Source organism: Canis lupus, chromosome 3 (genome assembly GCF_011100685.1).
Source record: "Canis lupus familiaris isolate Mischka breed German Shepherd chromosome 3, alternate assembly UU_Cfam_GSD_1.0, whole genome shotgun sequence".
NCBI lineage: Eukaryota > Metazoa > Chordata > Mammalia > Carnivora > Canidae > Canis > Canis lupus.
The window spans coordinates 59419610-59440646 of record NC_049224.1 but is presented as its reverse complement, the minus strand read 5'-3'; the positions used below and the strand labels follow the sequence as shown (position 1 = coordinate 59440646).

Sequence of the window (21037 nt, the reverse complement as noted above, 5' to 3'; positions counted from 1 at the left end):
GCAGAGGAAAAGGAGAAGAGCAGAGGCTGCTAAGTCTGGTACCATCAGACTACCTGGCAGCTGTCCATGCAAGAACTCTGAGTGGATCCTAGTAATAGGGTCTGAGACAGAAAAAGTACAAGATGGCTCTTCTTGTACCATAATGGTAGGTCTAAACGTTCTTGGAGCCAGTGTCCATCCTCCCTATTCTGAACCTCAAACTTAGCAGATGACCCAGGTAGAGAATATGGAGCCCTAACAAAGCTGCTTCTCCCTAAGCAGCAAGCCTTCAACAGAGGGATGAACACATGACAGAATGAGACTCTGTTTCCAGTTCTGAACTAAAAGGAGACTCCTAGGTATGTTGGTTCTGATTTTTAATTAGAACTTATTTTGGAGGTGCCTGGGTAGCTCAATTGGTTAAGCATCTGCCTTCAGCTCAGGTTATGATCTCAAGGTCCTGGGATTGAGCCCAGCATTGGGCTCCCTGCTCCGCGAGGAGTCAGCTTCCCCCTTTCCCTCTGTATGCTCTCACACATGTGCACTCTCTCAAATAAATAAATCTTCAAAACAAGAAAATTGGGCAGCCCAGGTGGCTCAGCGGTTCAGCGCCACCTTCAGCCCACGGCGTGATCCTGGAGACGGTGGATTGAAGCCCGCGCGTCAGGCTTCCTGCATGGAGCCTGTTTCTCCCTCTGCCTGTGTCTCTGCCTCTCTCTGTCTCTCGTGAATAAATAAATAAGATCTTTAAAATAAAATAAAATAAAACAAGAAAACTTATTTTGGGTACAATCAATGACATGGTCAAAACAGTGGAACGGTCTGACAAACACAGGCAAAACCCATTTAATGTTTGCCTGGCAAATTCAAGAACACAGCTGGCAAACACCCAAATTTCAAACTGTTACGCTCATTCCAAATGTGAAATTTAATCAATATGAAGTTAAATTTCATTTCGGTTTAACTAAATTCTCCAAAAAAATTTTTTTAAGATTTTTAAAAATTTTTATTTATTTGAGAAAGAGAGAGAACAAGAGAGAGAGAAAATAATTGGGGAGGGACAGAGGGAGAAGCAGACTCCCTGCTGAGCAGAGAGCCTGATGAGATCGATCCCAGGACCCTGAGATGATGACCTGAGCCACATGCTTAACTGAATTAATCACCCAGGTGCTCCTCCAAAAGAGGTTTTTTGTTTTTTAAGATTTAATTTATTTATTCATGAGAGACACACAGAAAGAGGCAGAGACATAGGCAGAGGGAGAAGCAGACTCCCTGTGGGAAGCCTAATGCAGGACTCAATCCCAGGACCCCAGGATCATGACCTAAGCCAAAGGCAGACGCTCAACCACTGAGCCGAGGCACCTCTCTAAAAGAGTTTTTTTTTTTTTAAGACTTTATTTATTTATTCATGAGACACACACACAGAGACACAGGCAGAGGGAGAAGTAGGCTCCATGCAGGGAGCCTGACAGGGGTCTCCAGGACCACGCCCTGGGCTGCAGGCAGTGCTAAACCACTGCGCCACCAGGGCTGCCCCTCCAAAAGAGTTTTAAAGAAAAAGCACCACTATATATACTCCAGGCTTTCTGTTTTGCTTCACTTCATTCTTTCAACATCTGATTCTTTCTCCAAAAGTTTACAGAGTTAAGAAGGCCTTCGGATCACCGTATCTTTCTCCCATGCAAAACTAACCCGAATCATCCCAAAGACTGGATTGCATAAATGATCATTTAAAAGGTCCCACAATAGGGGTATCTGGGTGGCTCAATCGATTAAGTGTCTGCCTTCAGCCCAGGTCATGATCCCAGAGTCCCGGGATCGAGCCCCACACTGGGCTCTCTGCTCAGTGGGGGTTTGCTTCTCCCTCTGCTCCTCACCCCACTCATACTCACTAGCACATGCTCTGTCTCTCCAATAAATATATTTTTTAAATACATAAAAAAGGGGCAGCCCAGGTGGCTCAGCGGTTTAGCGTCTGCCTTCAGCCGAGGGCCTGATCCTGGAGACCCAGGATGCAAAAAAATATACATAGCTATAATTAAATGCCCATGGAAGTTTCTATATCACTTATGTCTTTTTTAATTCTTGAAGGTAGCACAAAAGAGTGGAAAGTACATGAGCCCTAGCACAAAAGAGTGGAAAGTACATGAGCCCAGCATAACATTTAGGGTTTTGTAGTCCATCTCACCTTCGCTACTTAAGAGCTGGTTTCTGTAACTTGTTTCCTCACCTGTAAAACAGAATAATATATATGTGCTCTCTCTACACCTCAAATCTCTCACAAGGTTGTTGCAATGAGCAAATATTTTGTGGCCTTTGCATTTCATAAAGTCATACGAATGGAAGGTACTGTTACAAACTACCCCCCTCGGGCAGCCCCAGTGGCCCAGCGGTTTAACACCGCCTTTGGCCTGGGGTGTGATCCTGGAGACCCAGGATCGAGTCCCACGTTGGGCTCCCTGCATGGAGCCTGCTTCTCCCTCTGCCTGTGTCTCTGCCTCTATCTCTCTGTCTCTCTCATGGATAAATAAATAAATCTTTAAAAATAAAAATAAAAGCCTTTAATTCTTTATCTAGTCTGTATAAACATTTTCGAGTCATATAATTAGTCCCAAAGGATTTGTCCACAAGGAAAAAAAGAAAACCGATCTAATACTTATTATACAAGTAAATATTTATTTAACAAATAATTAAGACTTGGTAAGGCTACAAGTTTCATATGAGTAATTTAACAAGGGATTTTTGAGGTGGAATGAAGGTCATTTTGAAGAAGTTCACTGATCTTCCAAAATCTCTTCCCTTATTATAACAACGTGCCAAGAAACATAATGCTGTCTTTCTGTACTCTTCGTAACACCACACACATTCCTAGAAGTAATTCAAATTACAGCCCCCATTAGTGGGTGTGACAAGTCACCTAGGGTACAAGCAGCAGTGAGTCCTATAAGCTCTGAGAATCAGACATTCTGTAGTTCAGTTTCTTTAGAGCTCAAGCACAGGAGACAAGTGACCAGCTAAATTTAAATATTAGAGTATTTCCCTTCTTCTTTTGTAATATAGTGAATGTTTTTTTTTATAGTGAATGTTTTTAGATTTGCTGGAAACATATAAAAATTATTTCAAAAGCACCATCTCGGGCAGCCCGGGTGGCTCAGCGGTTTAGTGCCACCTTCAGCCCAGGGCGTGATCCTGGAGACCCGGGATCAAGTCCCACATCGGGCTCCCTGCATGGAGCCTGCTTCTCCTGCCTGTGTCTCTGCCTCTCTCTGTGTGTCTCTCATGAATAAATAAAACCTTAAAAAAAAAAGCACCATCTCTTTCTGACATGGTACATATCTATCATCTGTGGAATATTCTCAATTTGCTTGTGTTACAGCATAACTGATCATAAAGAGCACCAGTCAACAGTTCTAAACCGTGTTTCTCTGGGCAAAATGGAAAGGGCAGATCTTGTGGAGGGAAATCTGTTCAACAGACTTACTCTTACTCTCCAAGCACTTCTGCTTTTCTGCTCAAGTGAATCCCATCTACTTTCATTAAAAAACAAAAACAAAAAAAACTAAGTATTTTTCTAAATACAAGAGAAGGATGTGGCAGCCTGGGTGGCTCAGCGGTTTAGCACCACCTTCAGCCCAGGGCCTGATCCTGGAGACCCAGATCGAGTCCCACGTAGGGCTCCCTGCGTGGAGCCTTCTTCTCCCTCTGCCTGTGTCTCTGCCTCTCTCTGGTGTGTGTCTCCCATGAATAAATAAATAAAATCTTAAAAAAAGGATGCCCACACACAATTTCTCCACCCTAATATAATTCACAGTATTTTCATGTGATAATTTTCATTATCAGTGTTTTTTTCCTTTCCATAGAACTTCAAATGTTTTCTGGGGCACCTAGGCAGCTCAGTCAGTTAAACATCCGCCTTCTGCTCAGGTCATGATCTCCGGGTTCTAGGACTAAGCCATGAGTCTGGCTCCCTGCTCAGTGAGGAGTCTGCTTCTCCTTCTCCCTCTGACTCTACCCCTGCTCCTTCTCTGTCTCACTCACTCTCTCTCAAATAAGTAAAAATCTTTTTTTTAAAATAGCACATAAAAAAAAAATTGGCCACACCAGCCACATTTCAAGAGCTCAAAGCCACACATGGCTAGTGGCTACTGTGCAAATATAGGACATTTCTGTCACGGCAGAAGTTCTGAACAATACTGGCTTTGATTCTCTTCAGCAAATGAACTACGTTTGACTAAAAAAGGGTCATTGGCTCAACAGAATCCATGTACCCTTCCTCATGTACCTAGGACCATGAGAGACACTCCTCATACCCAGAAAATGGGTGCTAAGCACAACCATTCTGAGACAGTACAATGTGCCAGAGGGATTGCCGGAGGGAAGTAGAAAACATCTGCCTTTGTGTTTGATAGGGGTCAAATGTCATTACAGTAGAAAGTAATCCATGGAAGGCTCAGTGACAATGTCAAACTGTATACAGAACAGCAAGAACCATGAAGCTTACTGACAAAGCAAAAAGAAAACCGAGAATAATCAGGATGGGGTGCTAAAGCTCAAAATTTGGTAAGAAAGGTTATCTAGTCAAATAAAGTATATTATGCTGCAGAAATAAACAATCCCCAAATCACAGAAGCTTAACAAAGGCTTTATATGCTCCTGCTACATGTCCATCCAGGACTGGCAGGGACACTCAGCATAACCACAGCATAACCTCTCTGGTACACAAGATGTCAGTAGGGTTGCTACTGCTAGTCCAGGAACCACGGGGAAAGAAAACCTGGGTCAGAGCATGTACCAGTGCTTTGGAAACTCCTTCCTGGAAGTGAGCCCCACATCTCACCAGTCAAAGCCAAGTCTCATGGCCTCACTCACTTCAAGTGGGGGTAGGGGAAGCACACTCCTCTCCCATGCCAGGGAGGAGGGAAGAGCAGTGATAGGTGTCAATAGCCTTAAGGATTACTTCAAGAGCTAAAATGTGAGGCTCCTGATAGGAGACAACTCTAAAGTTTAACACTAGGGATGCCTGGGGGGGCTCAGTCAGTTAAGCATCTGCCTTTGGCTCAGGCCACGATCCTAGCTCAGTGGGGAGCCTGCTTCTCCCTCTCCCTCTGTCTGCACCCCCACCCAACTTGAGTTCTTACTTGCTCTGCACTCCCCTCAAATAAATCTTAAAAAAAAATTTTTTTTTAAATAAAGTCTAGCACTACTGAAACCAGCATTCTGGTCAACTTGGGTGGAACATTCAAGGCAGATGAATTAAAACACTGCAAATAATAATAATAAGTCCCACAAGAGAGACTAAAGTAACAAGCTAAGGAAGGTTCTGAAGGCATGAGGACTGCTGAAACATTAACACCTAAATGGTAATGAGCCAATTCGTGCCCTAACTCCTCCAAGCAGCCATCCCTAATTACTTAAAGCCACACTGCTCTCTTCCTGTGACACTTAGGGCACTCACTGTCCTCCTGCTCTCTGCCTTTCAATGATATGCATCCATACTATTCTCCAACTGCCTCCTGCGTGTGGGTTCCTTTACAAGCAAGGCTGAAAGTTCTTCAAAGCCAAACTGTGACATATTCCACATGCTAATTAGCAGAATTTTTAGGCCTTGGCAGGTGAGCAAAACTGTGTCAAACTAAACACTCTCCCAATCTAAATGGAACACATTCTCAAAGACAGCCTTGGGAAATACAATATTCCTAATACTGGCGTGTGTGGAGAAAACGCTGAGCTCTGGTCAAGTTCTCAGCTCCCAGGTGGAGAACAACTCTAACCTAGGAGCCCCAGCTCATTCTTCCACCACCCACACGTGTGCTAGAGGCTTTCTGTGTGCCAGGTCTTGTGTATGCTGCTAGTGACACAAAATCAATAATCCTTAGGTCTGTTCTTTCTGTATATACCATCCTATGCTAGGGGGCTTTGGTCTTTATCCTTAATCAACTTGTACTTCTTCCTACTGAAACACACCACCTTCCACCTGCCCTTGGATCTAGTTTGGTACTTTTGCAATTTATGACTTGACACTAACTACATATTTTTTAACCAGTCTTCTTCACTACAACTTTCACAGTAAATTTGATAAAGTACTCAGTATACAAGAGTCTGAATTACCTGAAACTGTATAATTCCTCAATTTCTGTATTAATACAATTTTCACACATACACAAAAGCATCTGAAGGGGAAGCATAAATAAAGGACATACAAAATATAAACAGAAGAAAACAGAATAATGAAAGTAGATGTTTGAACTATGACGACTCTGGCTTTTAGATTCTACTACTTCTCACCAAGATCCTAAATATCTGCCCAATAAATCAGAGAGTGCACACATGTAACGAGGTAGTTACACACAGATTTGCATCAATTTAGAATATAAGGGATCGTTTATTTTCTTTAGTAGGTAGCACGCCTCCAGAGCAAATCTATGGCCAGAAGAGAAAATCCATAGAGAATTCACAGCCTAAACCAGAACTTGTATCACTAAAGAAACGACAGGCTAAAAGCTGATCATACATACCTGTTTAGCCTCTGAATCTGAAAAATTATGTAGATATGGACAATCAGACCCCATTGTCTCTTTCCCATCTAGAAATGTGTCAAATTTGAGGAAATGAATAAGGCTTCTGTTTAAGATAATATAACCTACAAGATTAGTGTGAGACATGAGTGCTTTCCTCACAAATAGAAAGAACTGCATGTAGATTAAATTCCCTTTTTACTAGCCAATCTATCAGAAATGAACTGGTTCGTGTATATTCTCCAGTGACAGTTAAAATGAATTCTTTTCATGAATGTAGGGTTGTTCTTGTAGGTAAGAGTATTTACTTGATAGTAATAGGAACTAACAAAGGTCTTACTAAATTGCAGACACATAACAGACCTGGTGAATCTCTAAACTGAAAAGATTAGAAAAAAGAAGAACTAACTAGATAATGATGGTAGGTAAAAGGACTTGGTTCTACAGAGAATCAGTAGTAAAGAATAGACGTCCACTAAAGGAAAAACAAATGGGAACGACAACACAGTCTAAGGAGAGGAAATAAAAGGGAAGCTGTCAGCCTAGACTGGATAAAATCTCTCCTCTTGTCGAGGGTTTACAGAATCCAAAGGCTGGGTCAGCCTCCAGGTTCTCAGAGCTGTAACTGGCCTAACCAGAGGGAGATAAACTGCTTATACAAAGTAACACTGCTTGATTTCTAATTTTTAGTCTGTTGTCAGTTATTTGAGGATTCATTCTTATCTGTTAATATTTCTGGTTTGAAAAACTGGACTGATTTTTCCAGACTGAAATCTCTGCAGGTTATCACATTATAATAATCAGTGTCTATAACTCATCTAGATCTATTAGACATCAGAATTTGTTACCAGGAATACAGAATGGCAGTTTTATGCCTTCAAAAAAGCCCTTATTGTAGACTTACCAAAAAATGCCATTTTTCCCCTAGAAAGGGCAAACCGCATGTTGGGCAGTTTACAGAATCAAAACCCATGAGGAAAATCCTTTGGGTCAGAGGGAAAGCAGTAAATGTATACGCTGACATCTAAAAGAAACAGTCTTCCTGCAAACAATAAAACAGCTACCAAACAAACTTCAAACATCAAAACAAAATTCATTATTATGAAATCCTAAAAGTTTTTAGAAAAATTGCTGGAAGGTGGTCAAGCTAAATTTCAGAAATTTAAAAACTTCAATTAAGAGAAACTGAACGGACCTTCAACTCTAAGAAATAAAAATTTTCAGAAACACTAAGCAAATTTATTTAGAAACAAAAAATTTAAATAAGCAGATTTTTAGAATTTTGAGAATGCAAAAAGCTCTAACATAAAATTCATTTAATCAAGGATAAAGAGTTTATCAAATAAGATACTAGATCATGGGGACATGTGGGTGGCTCAGTGGTTGAGCGTCTGCCTTCGGCTCAGGTGATAATCCCGGGGTCCTGGGATCAAGTCCCAAACTGGGGTCCCCACAGGAAGTTTGCGTCTCCCTCTACCTGTCTCTCATGAATAAATAAAATCTTTAAAAAAAAAAAAAAAAGGATACTAGATCATGGTGTATTATAGTAGTTTTTCGGGATGCCTGGGTGACTCAGTAGTTGAGCATCTGCCTTCGACTCAGGGCATGATCCTGGGGTCCCAGGGACCGAGTCCCACCCACATCAGGCTCCCTGCATGGTGCCTGCTTCTGCCTCTGCCTCTCTCACGAATAAATAAAATCAATCAATCAAATAATCGTTTTTCAGACTGCCCCTGTTGCTTGTCAAATGTCTGTTCATAAAAATTCTACAGCTTTCAGGGGCCTGGGCGGCTCAGTTAGTTAAGGTTCCGACTCAATTTCATCTCAGGTCAGGATCTGAAGTCACATGAGATCAAGACCTCCTGTCATCAGGTTTCCTTGCTCAGAGTGGAGCCTCGTTGAGATTCTCTCCCTCCTCCCCAATACACATGCACTCTATTTAAAATACATATATATATATATATAATATATATTTAATATATACATACTTTTTTTTTAAGTCTACAGCTTTCAACTACTGACCTCAAATTACAAAGTGAATTGTCTTCTGAGTTTCGAGAGGTGGGGGGAAAAATGGCCTAAAATTCTGAGGCTCACCAGTAAGAGAGTGGTTGGTCCATTTTTTAAAAATACTAATATAAAGCCATAAGCTAAGTAATACATATTACAGTTCTCCAAAATGACATTAGATAATAAGCAATTCTTTTTTAATAATAAATTTATTTTTTATTGGTGTTCAATTTGCCAACATACAGAATAACACCCAGTGCTCATCCCGTCAAGTGCCCCCCTCAGTGCCCGTCACCATTCACCCCCACCCCCCCGCCCTCCTCCCCTTCCACCACCCCTAGTTCGTTTCCTAGAGTTAGGAGTCTTTATGTTCTGTCTCCCTTTCTGATATTTCCTACCCATTTCTTCTCCCATCCCTTCTATTCCCTTTCACTATTATTTATATTCCCCAAATGAATGAGAACATATAATGTTTGTCCTTCTCCGATTGACTCATTTCACTCAGCATAATACCCTCCAGTTCCATCCACGTTGAAGCAAATGTTGGGTATTTGTCGATAATAAGCAATTCCTTGGTAAGATTTAGTGTTTCTCAATAAGAGATACCTAGTTCAATAAAAAATTTTGTGATCATTATCTGATTCATATCCTACTAGTTAGCAATTTTAAAGGATCAGTATAAAATCCTCTATTTGTAAAATGATATACATTTCAGAACTCAGAATAGGTTCAAAGTACATGTATTTTTCATCCATTAATTATAGGTTTCAAAGATTAAATCATCTTTAGCTGTGACTCTTAGATTAACTATGTAGTTAGAGTTCCTAGAAAGCTATTTAAATGAACATTGTCATCATTTAAAATGTAACCTGCTACAGTTTCCCCAAAGTGTATTCATTATTCTAGGTGATAAAAAAATTTATTATTTTTGCCATAGAAATTTCTTCCTTTTGCATAAATTAGGGAAATACCAGAACTGAAACAAAAGTAGGTTTATTTATTTTAGGAGGTCTTAAAACTTTTAATATGATAATGTGCATCTGGAACCTCTAGGGAGGAAACAAAGTAGATAGCATTTTCCATACTTATTTAATTACAGACCTCTTCTATGTTCCTGAGAACACTTTGGGAAATATGACCTTTTAACCAGAAACACTTAACATTTTCCTAAGGGCCAAGTCATAAGAAAGACCTAGATCTTTTAGGGTCCTTACATCCTCAATTTCCTAAGGTTGAAAAGTTAAACTAAAGATACCATTTAAGAATAAGATCATTAAGTACACCCTTCTCCTTTATTTCCCTTTAAAAAATCTGCATAAATTCTATTGTGCTGCACATCAATCCAGACTCCTTTTTATATGGGATCAGAACCTTCCAGATTTCCCCCTTTCCCCTAGACACACCTAGTCCTTATCTATAACCTTGGAATAGACATATAAGGTGCTATGCCTGCATTCAATGCACTCAATGCACACCACTTAGTTGCCAGCGTATATTATAGGCACAGCAGCAAGCACGCACCTGAGGGATCAAGGAGTTGCTTACAGCCATTGAAATGATCCTGGGTTTATTTCCTTCCACTGCACAAAACCACCAAGTGTTTTTAGCAGCTCAAAAGACGGAGATCTAATAGGATGCTAATGGCGAAGCCAGCACTAAGAGTCAATTCACCTGACCAGTGTGTCTGAACTCAAGATGGCCAAGCTTGGGTGCTCAGAGGGCGCATGCTCCAGGGGTGGTGGAGGGCAAGCTAATTGAGAAGTGCTTGTAGTCCATAAACATTTGCTGGGGTCAAGCACAGCTGGCTAAAAAATTTAGAAAGGCTACTGATTTTCAGTGTACTCTGAGGCACCCCAGAATCTGAGAAACACGCTGAGAAGCCCCACTACTCTTAGAGACCAAGTAGAGTGGCATTAATAGGATTGTATACCTATGGAATTCTCCATACATCAATGATACTCAAGACCCAAAATATAAATACTTTAAAGATAATGCAATATTAACAATGCAATATTCTTGAAAAAATTTTTTTAAAGGAAGTCTGTATTAGGCCTTGTTTTGACTTCCACTTTTTTTTTTTTAATATTTTATTTATTCATGAGAAACACAGAGATGTGTGAGAGAGAGGCAGAGACACTGACAGAGGGAGAAGCAGGCTCCATGCAGGAAGCCCGATGTGGGACTCGATCCCAGGACTCCAGGATCACGCCCCGGGCCGAAGGCAGGGGCTAAACCGCTGAGCCACCCAGGGATCCCGAAAATATTTTTTTAAGATTTTATTTACTTATTCATGAGAGAGACAGAGACATAGGCAGAGGGAGAACCAGGCTCCCCACGGGGAGCCTGATAGGAGACTTGATCTGAGGACCCCAGGATCATGACCCAAGCCAAAGGCAGATGCTCAACCACGGAGCCATCCAGGTGTCCCTATTCTTGAAAATCTATTTAAAATAGTCAGTGGTCGGGATACCTGGGTGGCACAGCCAGTGAACTATCCACCTCTTGATTTCTGCTCAGGTCATGATCTTGGGGTCATGGGACTGAGCCTCACACTGGGCTCTGCGCTCAGCAGACTCTTCTTGGGACTCTCTCTCCCTCTCCCTCTGCCCCTTCCCCCCTATGCCCACTCTCTTATACTCTCCCTAAAAATAAATAAATAAAATCTTTAATATATTCAGTGGCCTGCACAGGTCCCAGCCTGCCTGTGGTTTAGGGCTGCTACCTGCCTCATAAAACAAAAGGAAGTGTTCATCTTCTGGGAAGACACAATGGTCTTCTCCTCTGAAAAAGCCTCCTACAGGGCAGCCCCGGTGGCGCAGCGGTTTAGTGCTGCCTGCAGCCTGGGGTATGATCCTGGAGACCTAGGATCGAGTCCCACGTCGGGCTTCCTGTATGGAGCCTGCTTCTCCCTCTGCCTGTTTCTGCCCCTCTGTCTCTATGAATAATAAAATCTTAAAAAAAAAAAAAAAGCCTCCTACACAGTTGGCTTTAGCATCTTCCAGGAATAGGGAGGCAGGGATTGAGGCCTCATGAGTCAGGGTTTCAGCTGAGTTAGAGAAGACAATGCCTATAACCAGAAACTCCAGAGTCGTATAGTTACCTCCAGGTAACCCAGCCTGGGCTTCATGACAGTCATAGAAGTGAATTCCTTAACAATAAAATAATAGGGGGTTTTTTTTTGGAAGATTTTATTTTTTATTTATTTGATAGGAGGAAAGAACACAAAGCAGGGGGAGCAGTGGGAGAGGGAGAAGCAGACTCTCCACTGAGCAGGGAGCCCGATGAGGGACTTGATCCCAGGACCTCAGGACCATGATTTTGCTGAAGGCAGATGCTTAACTGACTGAGCCACTCAGGTACCCATAATAGTTTCAAAAAATAAAATATCTAGCAAAGTATGGCACAAAGGTGACAGATTTTGGATTGGAATTTTACACTAATTAAAACTCTTCTCAGGGCACCTGGGTGGTTGAGTCATTTAAATGTCCAACTCTTGGGCAGCCCCGGTGGCGCAGCGGTTTGGCGCCGCCTGCAGCCTGGGGTGTGATCCTGGAGACCCGGGATCGAGTCCCACATCGGGCTCCCTGTGTGGAGCCTGCTTCTCCCTCTGCCTGTGTCTCTGCCTCTCTCTCTCTCTGTGTCTATGACTAAATAAATAAAATCTTAAAAAAAAAAAAAAAAGTTTAAATGTCCAACTCTTGGTTTCAACTCAGGTCATGATCTCAGGGTCATGAGATCAAGCCTCATGTCAGGCTCTGTGCTCAGCACAGAGTCTGCTTATCTCTCTCCACCCATCCCTTGCTCCTCCCCACCCCCAAATAGTAAAATACTTAAAAAACCAAACCAAAAAACCCTTCTCAAAAAATAGACTGGCATGATGTTCTGTAGAGGTCTATACAGGTCAAAACTTTATAATCTCACTGATATGTTCAAATCATAAATATTACAAAGGTAAATGTAAAGAAAAAAGTAGCAGACATATGCACTCATATACACAACAAATATACACAAACAACTAAGAAAAGCAAATAAACAGAAACAGTTAAGTATCCAAACACTAAACATAAAAGTCAACTTTCAAATGACTCCTCTTAAATATAAAGTTGACTATGCTTTTCTTATAGATTCTGGTCAAGTTTTCTATCACATAAAATACTTAATTTGGGGGTTAATAATATTCTACTCAAGTTAATATGAAATTAAGACAACTCTGGGGGAAAAAAAATCTAATAATCCTTGGAAATATTTAATAAACGAGAGTAATCTTATCCAGATGCATCTTTCAGGTACTACCACCTAACAACCTGTAACAAGAACCACAGGAGTGATCTGGGATTAGAGTTGTGTTCTAGATCCCTGGACAGGGGGTGCCTAGATGGCTCAGGAGTTGAAAAACTGTCTTTGGCTCGGGTCGTGATCCCAGGGTCCTGGGATTCCGAGTCCCATATTGGGGTCCCCAAAAGGAGCCTCCTTCTCCCTCTGCCTGTGTCTCTGCCTCAGTCTCATGAGTAAGTAAATAACATCTTTAAAATTAAAAAAAAAAAAAAATCCCTAAACATTCACGTCTCAGCTCCTCAGTGACAAGGTCAAAAACCTATGTAATTTATGCAGAAGGCATTATCTACAAACCAATTCTCCACCCCCACCAATGGTGACTTTAACTACCAGAGCAATTGAGGACCAGGCTTAAGAGGAGAGAGGGTCACTACAATGACAGATGTTACATCAGAACTTAGCAAACCCACTGAATCACAAACTCCCTTCTACCAAGGTCCCCAGGTGACAAATGTACTTTTTTTCTTTTTTAAAGGAAGCTCTAGGCCTAATGCGGAGCTTGACCTCATTACTCCAAGGACAAGAGTCCCATGCTGTACGGAACGAGCCAGCCAGGCACCCCGTCTTTCCCCACCTCAAGATCAGTGAGATGCTAGTCTATACTTTCTTTTAAATGTATTCAAGGTTTCCTTCTCCTATTGTGGCAAACTGAACTACTATTCCCAAGCAGCCCCTGGTTTCCCTCATATGTCCCATCACACAGCAGGCCCCTGTGGTCATGGCCATGGGACAGGGCGGCGGTGCCTTCCCAGAGGCTGAAAGGCCCCGCCCTGAGCCCCAGGAACTGGTGTGGCCAATGGACCATAGTAGACGTGACCTAAGCCATATCCAAGCAGCTTGAAAAGCAATCATGTGATTAGGCCTGGCCTCCCGTGCTAGCACAGAAAGAACGTGTCCCAAACAGGGCCACCTCCTCAGCCTAGGTCTCAAGAGGAGAGCCACCACAACTGACTCGCAGATGCCAATGCATGACATGGGCCACGAAGAACTGTTTGGTGCTCAGGCCCCTGACATTTGGGGGTCCTGTCACCACAGTACAACCTTATCAAATCTAAAACAATATCCAGGTCCTCAATCTGTCTACAAGTCACCTATAGCTAGAATTAATGCAGCAGGACCTAATTGCACATCTTTCTATCTGGAAGCCCAACTGTGCTGGTGTCACTTACGGATCTACCCTCTGTCCCCATATGTCACTACACAGCTCTTTTAGATCCATAACCACACGTCTCCTGGGCTCTCCTCTGCTCAACACACTGCATTGCCTGAGCCACTATGCTCTTACGTGAGGCATCGATTGGTTCTCAGGAACGTCTTCCCAGTACCTTGGCCCTTTGTTCTTGCTTAGAATCTTAGGATCAGCCACCACATTCCTTGAGAAACCCTGCTGGGATTTTCATTGGAAATGCATTAAATACAGAGATCAGTTTCGGGAGAACGGACGGCTTTCCACTACTGAGTCTTCCTACTTATGAACGAGGACCATTTCTCCATTTATTTAGGTCTCCTCCTAGACCTTCCAAGTTTTCATGTTCCACACACAGGTTTATTCCCAGATACTCAGTCACAGACTCTCCTAGGTTTTATACAGAATCATCATCTGCAAATGCAACAGTTTTGCGTTCCTAGAGTTGCCATCCTTAGGTGGGTCATGTAGGCCTGCCCTCACCTCAGCAGCACAATGAAAACAAGTGGCATCACAGGGTGTCCTTTGTCCTGTACCCAACTATACAGGAAATGTCCCCACACTTCCTCATTAAAACTGATGTTCTCTGTAGGTTTTCTCTAGACATCCTGCACTGGTCAGGGACATTTCCTTCTTTGCAATTTGCTAAGATCATAGCTATAGTTCAGTCCTCGATGTCTAGAATAGATGAGTGAAGGTACTTCCTGTCCTATAACATAAAGGTGGTTTTCCTCCAGTGACAGCAGAAGCAGCTTCTGTTTATGGAATTTACTATCGAAGTGTTCTACATGCATGTTCATTTCATTTGAACACCCCATGAGGTAGACACCGTTATTATTCCCTTTGTACAGATAATACAGAAACTGAGAATAGAAAATTGATTTCTCCAAACAGCAAGAAAGAGGAAGAGCTGGGATCTGAAAGCAGACGAGACTAACTCCAGAGTCAAGCTCCTCTCCACTATGGACTATCTGGTAACAACTTGCAACCACTGAAAGGGTCCTTCTGGCCCCAAAGGAAGGCCTTTAGCAGCAATGATGCACACCTAACTCCAGCTATCCAAGAGTTAAATTCTGATCTTGGGGAGTCCCATTTGGCCACAGATCCCCCATAAGGAGTCCTTCAAATCATTAAAGCCGGACAAATTCAAACAAAGGGAAAAGGAAGGTAGGATTAAATGAACCAAGAACTTTATATTCACATGAAATAGGTCCCAAAATTTTGAGACTGAGCTATTGTTCCAGGGATCCTAATGCCACTGATAAATTTGTGAAAATATGCAGCTAGATGGTTAAAGAAAATCAAAGAAGTCTCAATCACACCAAGAAAATCACAGGTTATCATAGGTACCATGTGAATTTTTTTTTTTTTTAATTTATGATAGTCACACAGAGAGAGAGAGAGAGAGGGGCAGAGACACAGGCAGAGGGAGAAGCAGGCTCCATGCACTGGGAGCCTGACATGGGATTCGATCCCGGGTCTCCAGGATCGCGCCCTGGGCCAAAGGCAGGCGCCAAACCACTGCGCCACCCAGGGATCCCACCATGTGAAATTATTTAAGTTTAAGGAAACCAGTATGTTGCTGTTAAGATTTTATTTATTTGACAGAGCATGAGCAGGGGGAGGAGCAGGGAGCCTGACATGGGGCTCAATCCCAGGACGCCAAGATCATGACCTGATCCAAAAGCAGATGCTCAACTGGCTGAGCCCCCTTGGCGCCCACAACCAGTATGTTTAATGAGGAAAAGAAAAGCATAATGTGCACTTTAACTATTTATGCCCCCCCATTTCACATGTAGTGGGAGGAGATGGGGAGGACAGCTAACAGGACTCAGAGAAAGGGGAGCCCAGTTACCCTATATTTCTTCAGAAGGCCAATGAATACGTTAAATCAAATCAATAAAAACTTTTTCTAGGAAAGCTACCATCTAACTGTGGCTGACACTGCTGTACCACCCAGACCCCCATGAAGGAAGTGCTGTGGGCCACCAGGAGTGCCATGTCAGCCTCTTCAGGGACTGTCAGTCTCTTCAGGGACTGCCCCAGAGACAAAAAGCAGCCCCATCTAACATCCTTCCCAAGAGATCTCCACCTCCAACAAGTGATGTGAGCGTGCAGGTCTGGTCATTTGGTGCATCTTGGGGGTGACTCCAAAGAGCTATTCTAGCTTACACCTCCCCATGGGGTTAGCCAAGGCTGGGCTGGGCCTACAAAGGCAGCCCAATGTCTTCCTCCTTTCTACAGGAGCGGACCCCATGGGTGCCTTTTCTTTTTGTTTTTTAAGAGAAAGAGAGAACTGAGGGGGTGGGGCACAGAGGAAGAGAGAAGAAAGAATCTTAAGTACGGAGCCTGATGTGGGGCTCAATTTCACAATCTGAGCCAAAACCAAGAGTCAGACACTTAACTGACTGCACCACCCCCACAGGTACCTCTTAATCAACATCAGCTGAACTGTCTACGGGTACTCTCCAGAGAATCTGCTTCCCAAAGACCCCAACTTGTGACACTCAGATAGGAACTGACCGCCCCATCAGAGTCAAGTGACCCTTAACTGTATTTAAATATCAGAAACCAAAAATATAAATAAATAAATAAATAATATATATATATATATATTTTTTTTTTTTTTAATCAGAAACCACTACCATTTGGTGAATATGCAGGACACAGTGAGGGTGACAAAGCAGCTTAACATGAGGGGCAATGGTGGAATGTTCTCTGGTAATTTTAAAGCTAGAAGAATGTGATTTCAGCGCATGAAATGAAATAAGCATCTTCAATGGCCCATGTCATCATTTGCTCTGTAGATAAACCAGAATCCACATTTCCACTCCATGGAAACTCTCCGTTCCATGTTTAGGAACATGGATATGCTAATCAAAGTCCTAGGAACCACAGTCACTTTCAGCAAGTCTCTCCTTTCCATTCTCTTACAACCACTAGTCAATCTACCTCGGTTCAGACCCTAACCCAATGTCCTTATGAGATAAGGGAAACGGGGACAGGGACCCAGAGAGGAGGCCACGTGCCGACAGAGATGCATACAAGCTAAGGACACCAGAAGCCAAGAGAGAGGCACAGAATAGGTCCTTCCTCAGAACCATCAGAAGGAACCCAGCCTCCTGACACCTGCATTTCAGACCAGGAATGATAAATCTGTGTCGCTGTCAGCTACCCAGGCTGTGGCACTGCCTCATGGCAGCCCTGGGAAGCTCCTGCAGCTTCCAGTTCATGAAAAGAACATGCAATATGATGGTGAGGAGGAAGGAATGCACAGGCATCGGTGCCAGGAGCATGATGACGTAACACTCTGAGACACCGTCTCATCTAGTGCTGTTCAGACATTTCTCAAAGAGGCAAAACCTAATACTATGCCTGAAACAGGTTATAGTGGCACAGGTGAGGAGCACAGGGATTACCCAAACTCCTGGCCTCCCCCCACCACCTTAGGCCCTAAGTGTCTAGGCTCCCTCCCTCCCATCCATCCATTCATTCAACAAACATTTGAGCACCTGCTGTGTGCCAGATACCACTTTTACAGCATGAAAAAAACAGGGAGCTAAACCAAACCTCTGCATTTATGGATTAAGACACTAAACTGTAGTCAGGATCCAGAGGCAGGTGCAGACCAGGGCCATTGCAGTCCAGGTGCAGTCCACCATTGGCCCCTCATCCAACTTGCAGCCTCGCTGTCTCACAATTTTGAAAGATCAAAGCAAAGCCTTTTTACGTTGCATTTAGCATATCCTTCCTAATCAAAGTTTTTGGCTTGGCCACTACTGTTCACCATCCCCACAGACCTAGAGACACGTTGAGAAGCTGACAGACCTGAACCCTGCGCCAGAGGGAAAGTGAGACCAGCTTTGGCCCCACTTTAGCCAACAGCAGACTGCAAGATGCTACCAGGTCCTTTTCAAGGTACTCCTTTGCCTGCCTTGGCAAGGCCTGGGTAAGTCCACTCAGAGGAGTTTCCATTTCCATGACAGTTTCTACCACATAGCTAGGGGAAAAAACTGTCATGAACACTGTTCCTAAATGTGCATGTGTACGTTTAGAAATGGGAGAAATGCAGGGGGAAAAAGAGTAAGATGTAAAGGAAGAAACCTTCGCCTGATACTGTAACAATACAGCCACTGGTGCCCACCAGTCCTCACCGGTGCAGTAATAAGCAGCAGCCCGTGAGCAGCAGCACCTGCAAGGTCCTGAGACCAACTGGGGTCAAAGCCTGGTCCCAGCTCCAGGTCTCTGGAAGACGCTTAGGGCGGGAGTGCCCTGGACATGAGATCATGCACCGGAACCGAATGACAAGAGAGATGGTAACAAAGCCCTCCCTCAGGGTGGCTGAGTCCACTTCCAGGGCCTAAGTGAACATTAAAAGGTACTCTACTGAACACAGAATGAGAAGGGAGGTAAGATATTCTTACAGGAATTGCATCAAGCAAAGGTACAAGGTGGGAGAGAGCCTGAGACCAAGGTTTTGAGGGTCATTAGAGTCACCTGGCTGCATTAACTGCATCAAAGCTCCTACGTGTGTGTGCTTTCTTCAACTGTGTGGTTCTTCTGCAAAGGCCACATTACAGCAAAGCTCTCACTGTACAGGCTGCATCCTCGTCCTGATGAAACTCACTTTAAAACAAAACCAAAAACAAAAAGAGTCATAGGGAAAGATCCTGATCCTCCAGACCATGTCTGAAATCTGTTCCTGTCTAAAGAGTTAAGCCCATCTACTGTACAGTGGCCAGGCCCAGTTGCTCTCTGATTCTTTCCCACAAGTTCTAGAGAAACTTTAGAGAAGCTCACTTGCCCATAGACTACAACTAATATCACCACCACCCTCCTCCAACTCCCCTCCGCTGGCTCTCCAGGCTGTCCTTGGACTTCTCTACCTACATGTGCTTCCTCCATTAGTACCACCCAACAGCAAGATATAAGTTACCAGTATTCAATGTCAAATTTTCCAGTAGCCACATTAAAAAGGAAATGGGTAAAATTAATTTTAGCAATATATTTTATTTAACTCTATAGATTCAAAATATAATCACCCCAAACATAATCGAGGTAAAAAATCATTGATATTTTACATTCTTTTCTCCCCATACTGAGTCTTGGAAATCTGGTGTATGTATGACACAGCATTTCTCAAGTCAAACTAGCCACAATTTAAGTGCTCAAAAACCACATGTGGCTCGAGGCTAGCTTACTGAACAGCACCATCCTACATGATCTCCAGTCCCATGATTTTAAATACCATCTAGGTAGCAATTCCTCCAAACTATACTCTGCTTCTCTCATGAATGCCAGAATTCTAGAGTCATGAGGCTACTAGACAGTTAGGGGTCTGACTAGCATCTCAACTTGTAACAGGTCTTCAAAAAAAATACAAAAACTGCATTCTCACAACCACCATCCTTGCTGAGACCTTCCCAATATCAGCCAAGGCAACTTCATGCCTCCACTGCTCAAGCCAAAAGGTTTGGCATCATCTAGATCCTTCATCCTCTTCTCACATCTCATAACTAACCCACCAGCAAATACACAGTCCACCTTCATAACACACCCAGAATCAGGGTCTTTCACCTGTTCCGCTCTCCCTCTGGATGATACTCTGCTCCCCAGATAGCATCCTAGCTCTTTCCCCTATTTCCTTCGGGTCTCAGCTCAAGTGGCATCCTATCAGAGAGCCCTTTCCTGTCCACATATCCCACATGACCCTCATCTCCTGCTTTATTTTTTCTCTTAGCAGGAATTTTCACTTGACATATGTAGCCATGTGCTTACTCATCTCATCAGGACCGAACAGTGCTGCATGTGAGTGGAGACCAGGGGGTGCCCTGCTCTGACCCTTCACAAGAACCTGCTGTGGGGAGCCAAGCTGACCCACAGCCTCTCGCTGTGGCACATTCAGAGTCACCAAAGCAAGGATATCAGGCCACCCTCAGCAATGCTGAGCAGCAGGAAGTACTAGACCCAGGCCACCCAGGCTGTCACAGACCCCCTAGTAGCTCCTCCCATCGGGTTCCTCCTCCCCTCGCTCCCCTGTGCAAGGTCTCACCTGCACAGAGGTCAGCAGTCTGCAATTCCACACTCCTGCTCCCTCGTTTTCCCTCTCAAGGCAAATCCCTGTAAGCCTCCTGCATGTCTGAGCATCATGGCATCTGTGCCTAGGACACTGCAGGCAGTAAACAGTATTGTGGGAAGGAATAAACCTCTAGGAAGAGTAGGGCAGAGGAAAGAAAATGGACTAAGTTCCAAGTTTAGAAGTTTGGGCTCCAGCTTTGTCACATGTTATTTGTAACCTTAGGGAAACTTCTTGAGGCCTCTGAGCCACAGCTGCACCCTTTATAAAATGGAAAGGACACCACCTCTCAAGGTTATCAAGAAGATACAGGAGTCTCCTGAGGTCCCTCACACCAGGCTTGCTGTGAAGGAGCTGCTGAACAAGTGTGGACTCACTCCCCTCCTTACCCACTCTCTGTAGCTCTTTCTAAGCATTCTGATCACTTTTTAACTAAATAAAGCCCCAAATAATCCTGTATACCCACTAGTGATCCCTTGTTCAATTGACCCCAACTGATGGTTAAACCTTATTTTCATTCCTGACTTGCCTGTGATGGGTTAGGATTCATTTGACTAGATTTTAGCAAATGAAATCCCAAAGATAGGTATCTTAACAGCCTGAAACTTAAACTGTTTCCCTAAAGCTTGAAGTAAAGCATGCTTTAAAAACACAAACCAACCAATACGAAATCTAAAACTGCAGTTCAGTACCAACTTTCTACCGCTGTTTTTACAGCTCCTTTAAAGATTTTATTTGAGAGAGAGCGAAAGAGAGCGAGAGACAGCACCTCGAGGGCACACAAGCAGAGGAAACAGTAGAGGGAAAGGGAGAAGCAGGCTCCCCGCTGAGCAGGGAGCCCAATGCAGGGCTAGATCCCAGGACTCAGAGATCATAAACTAAGCCAAAGGCAGACGCTTAACCAGGAGCCCTTTAAAGCTCCTTTAGGGATCCCTG

General features: G+C 43.4%; 1 protein-coding gene across 9 annotated transcripts in view; it reads right to left on the bottom strand.

Moving 5' to 3' along the window:
- Window positions 1-21037, bottom strand: part of KIAA0232 (uncharacterized protein KIAA0232 homolog) — a 99402-nt gene that overhangs the window by 68159 nt on the left and 10206 nt on the right. Inside the window, exon 1 of one of the 9 annotated variants that reach the window (XM_038533077.1) lies at window positions 18523-18649. The exons of the other annotated variants lie outside the window; for them this stretch is intronic. The gene's annotated coding sequence lies outside the window, so the exon portion shown is untranslated. Of the gene's footprint in view, window positions 1-18522; window positions 18650-21037 lie in introns of those variants that run through there. 9 annotated transcript variants of the gene reach the window in all.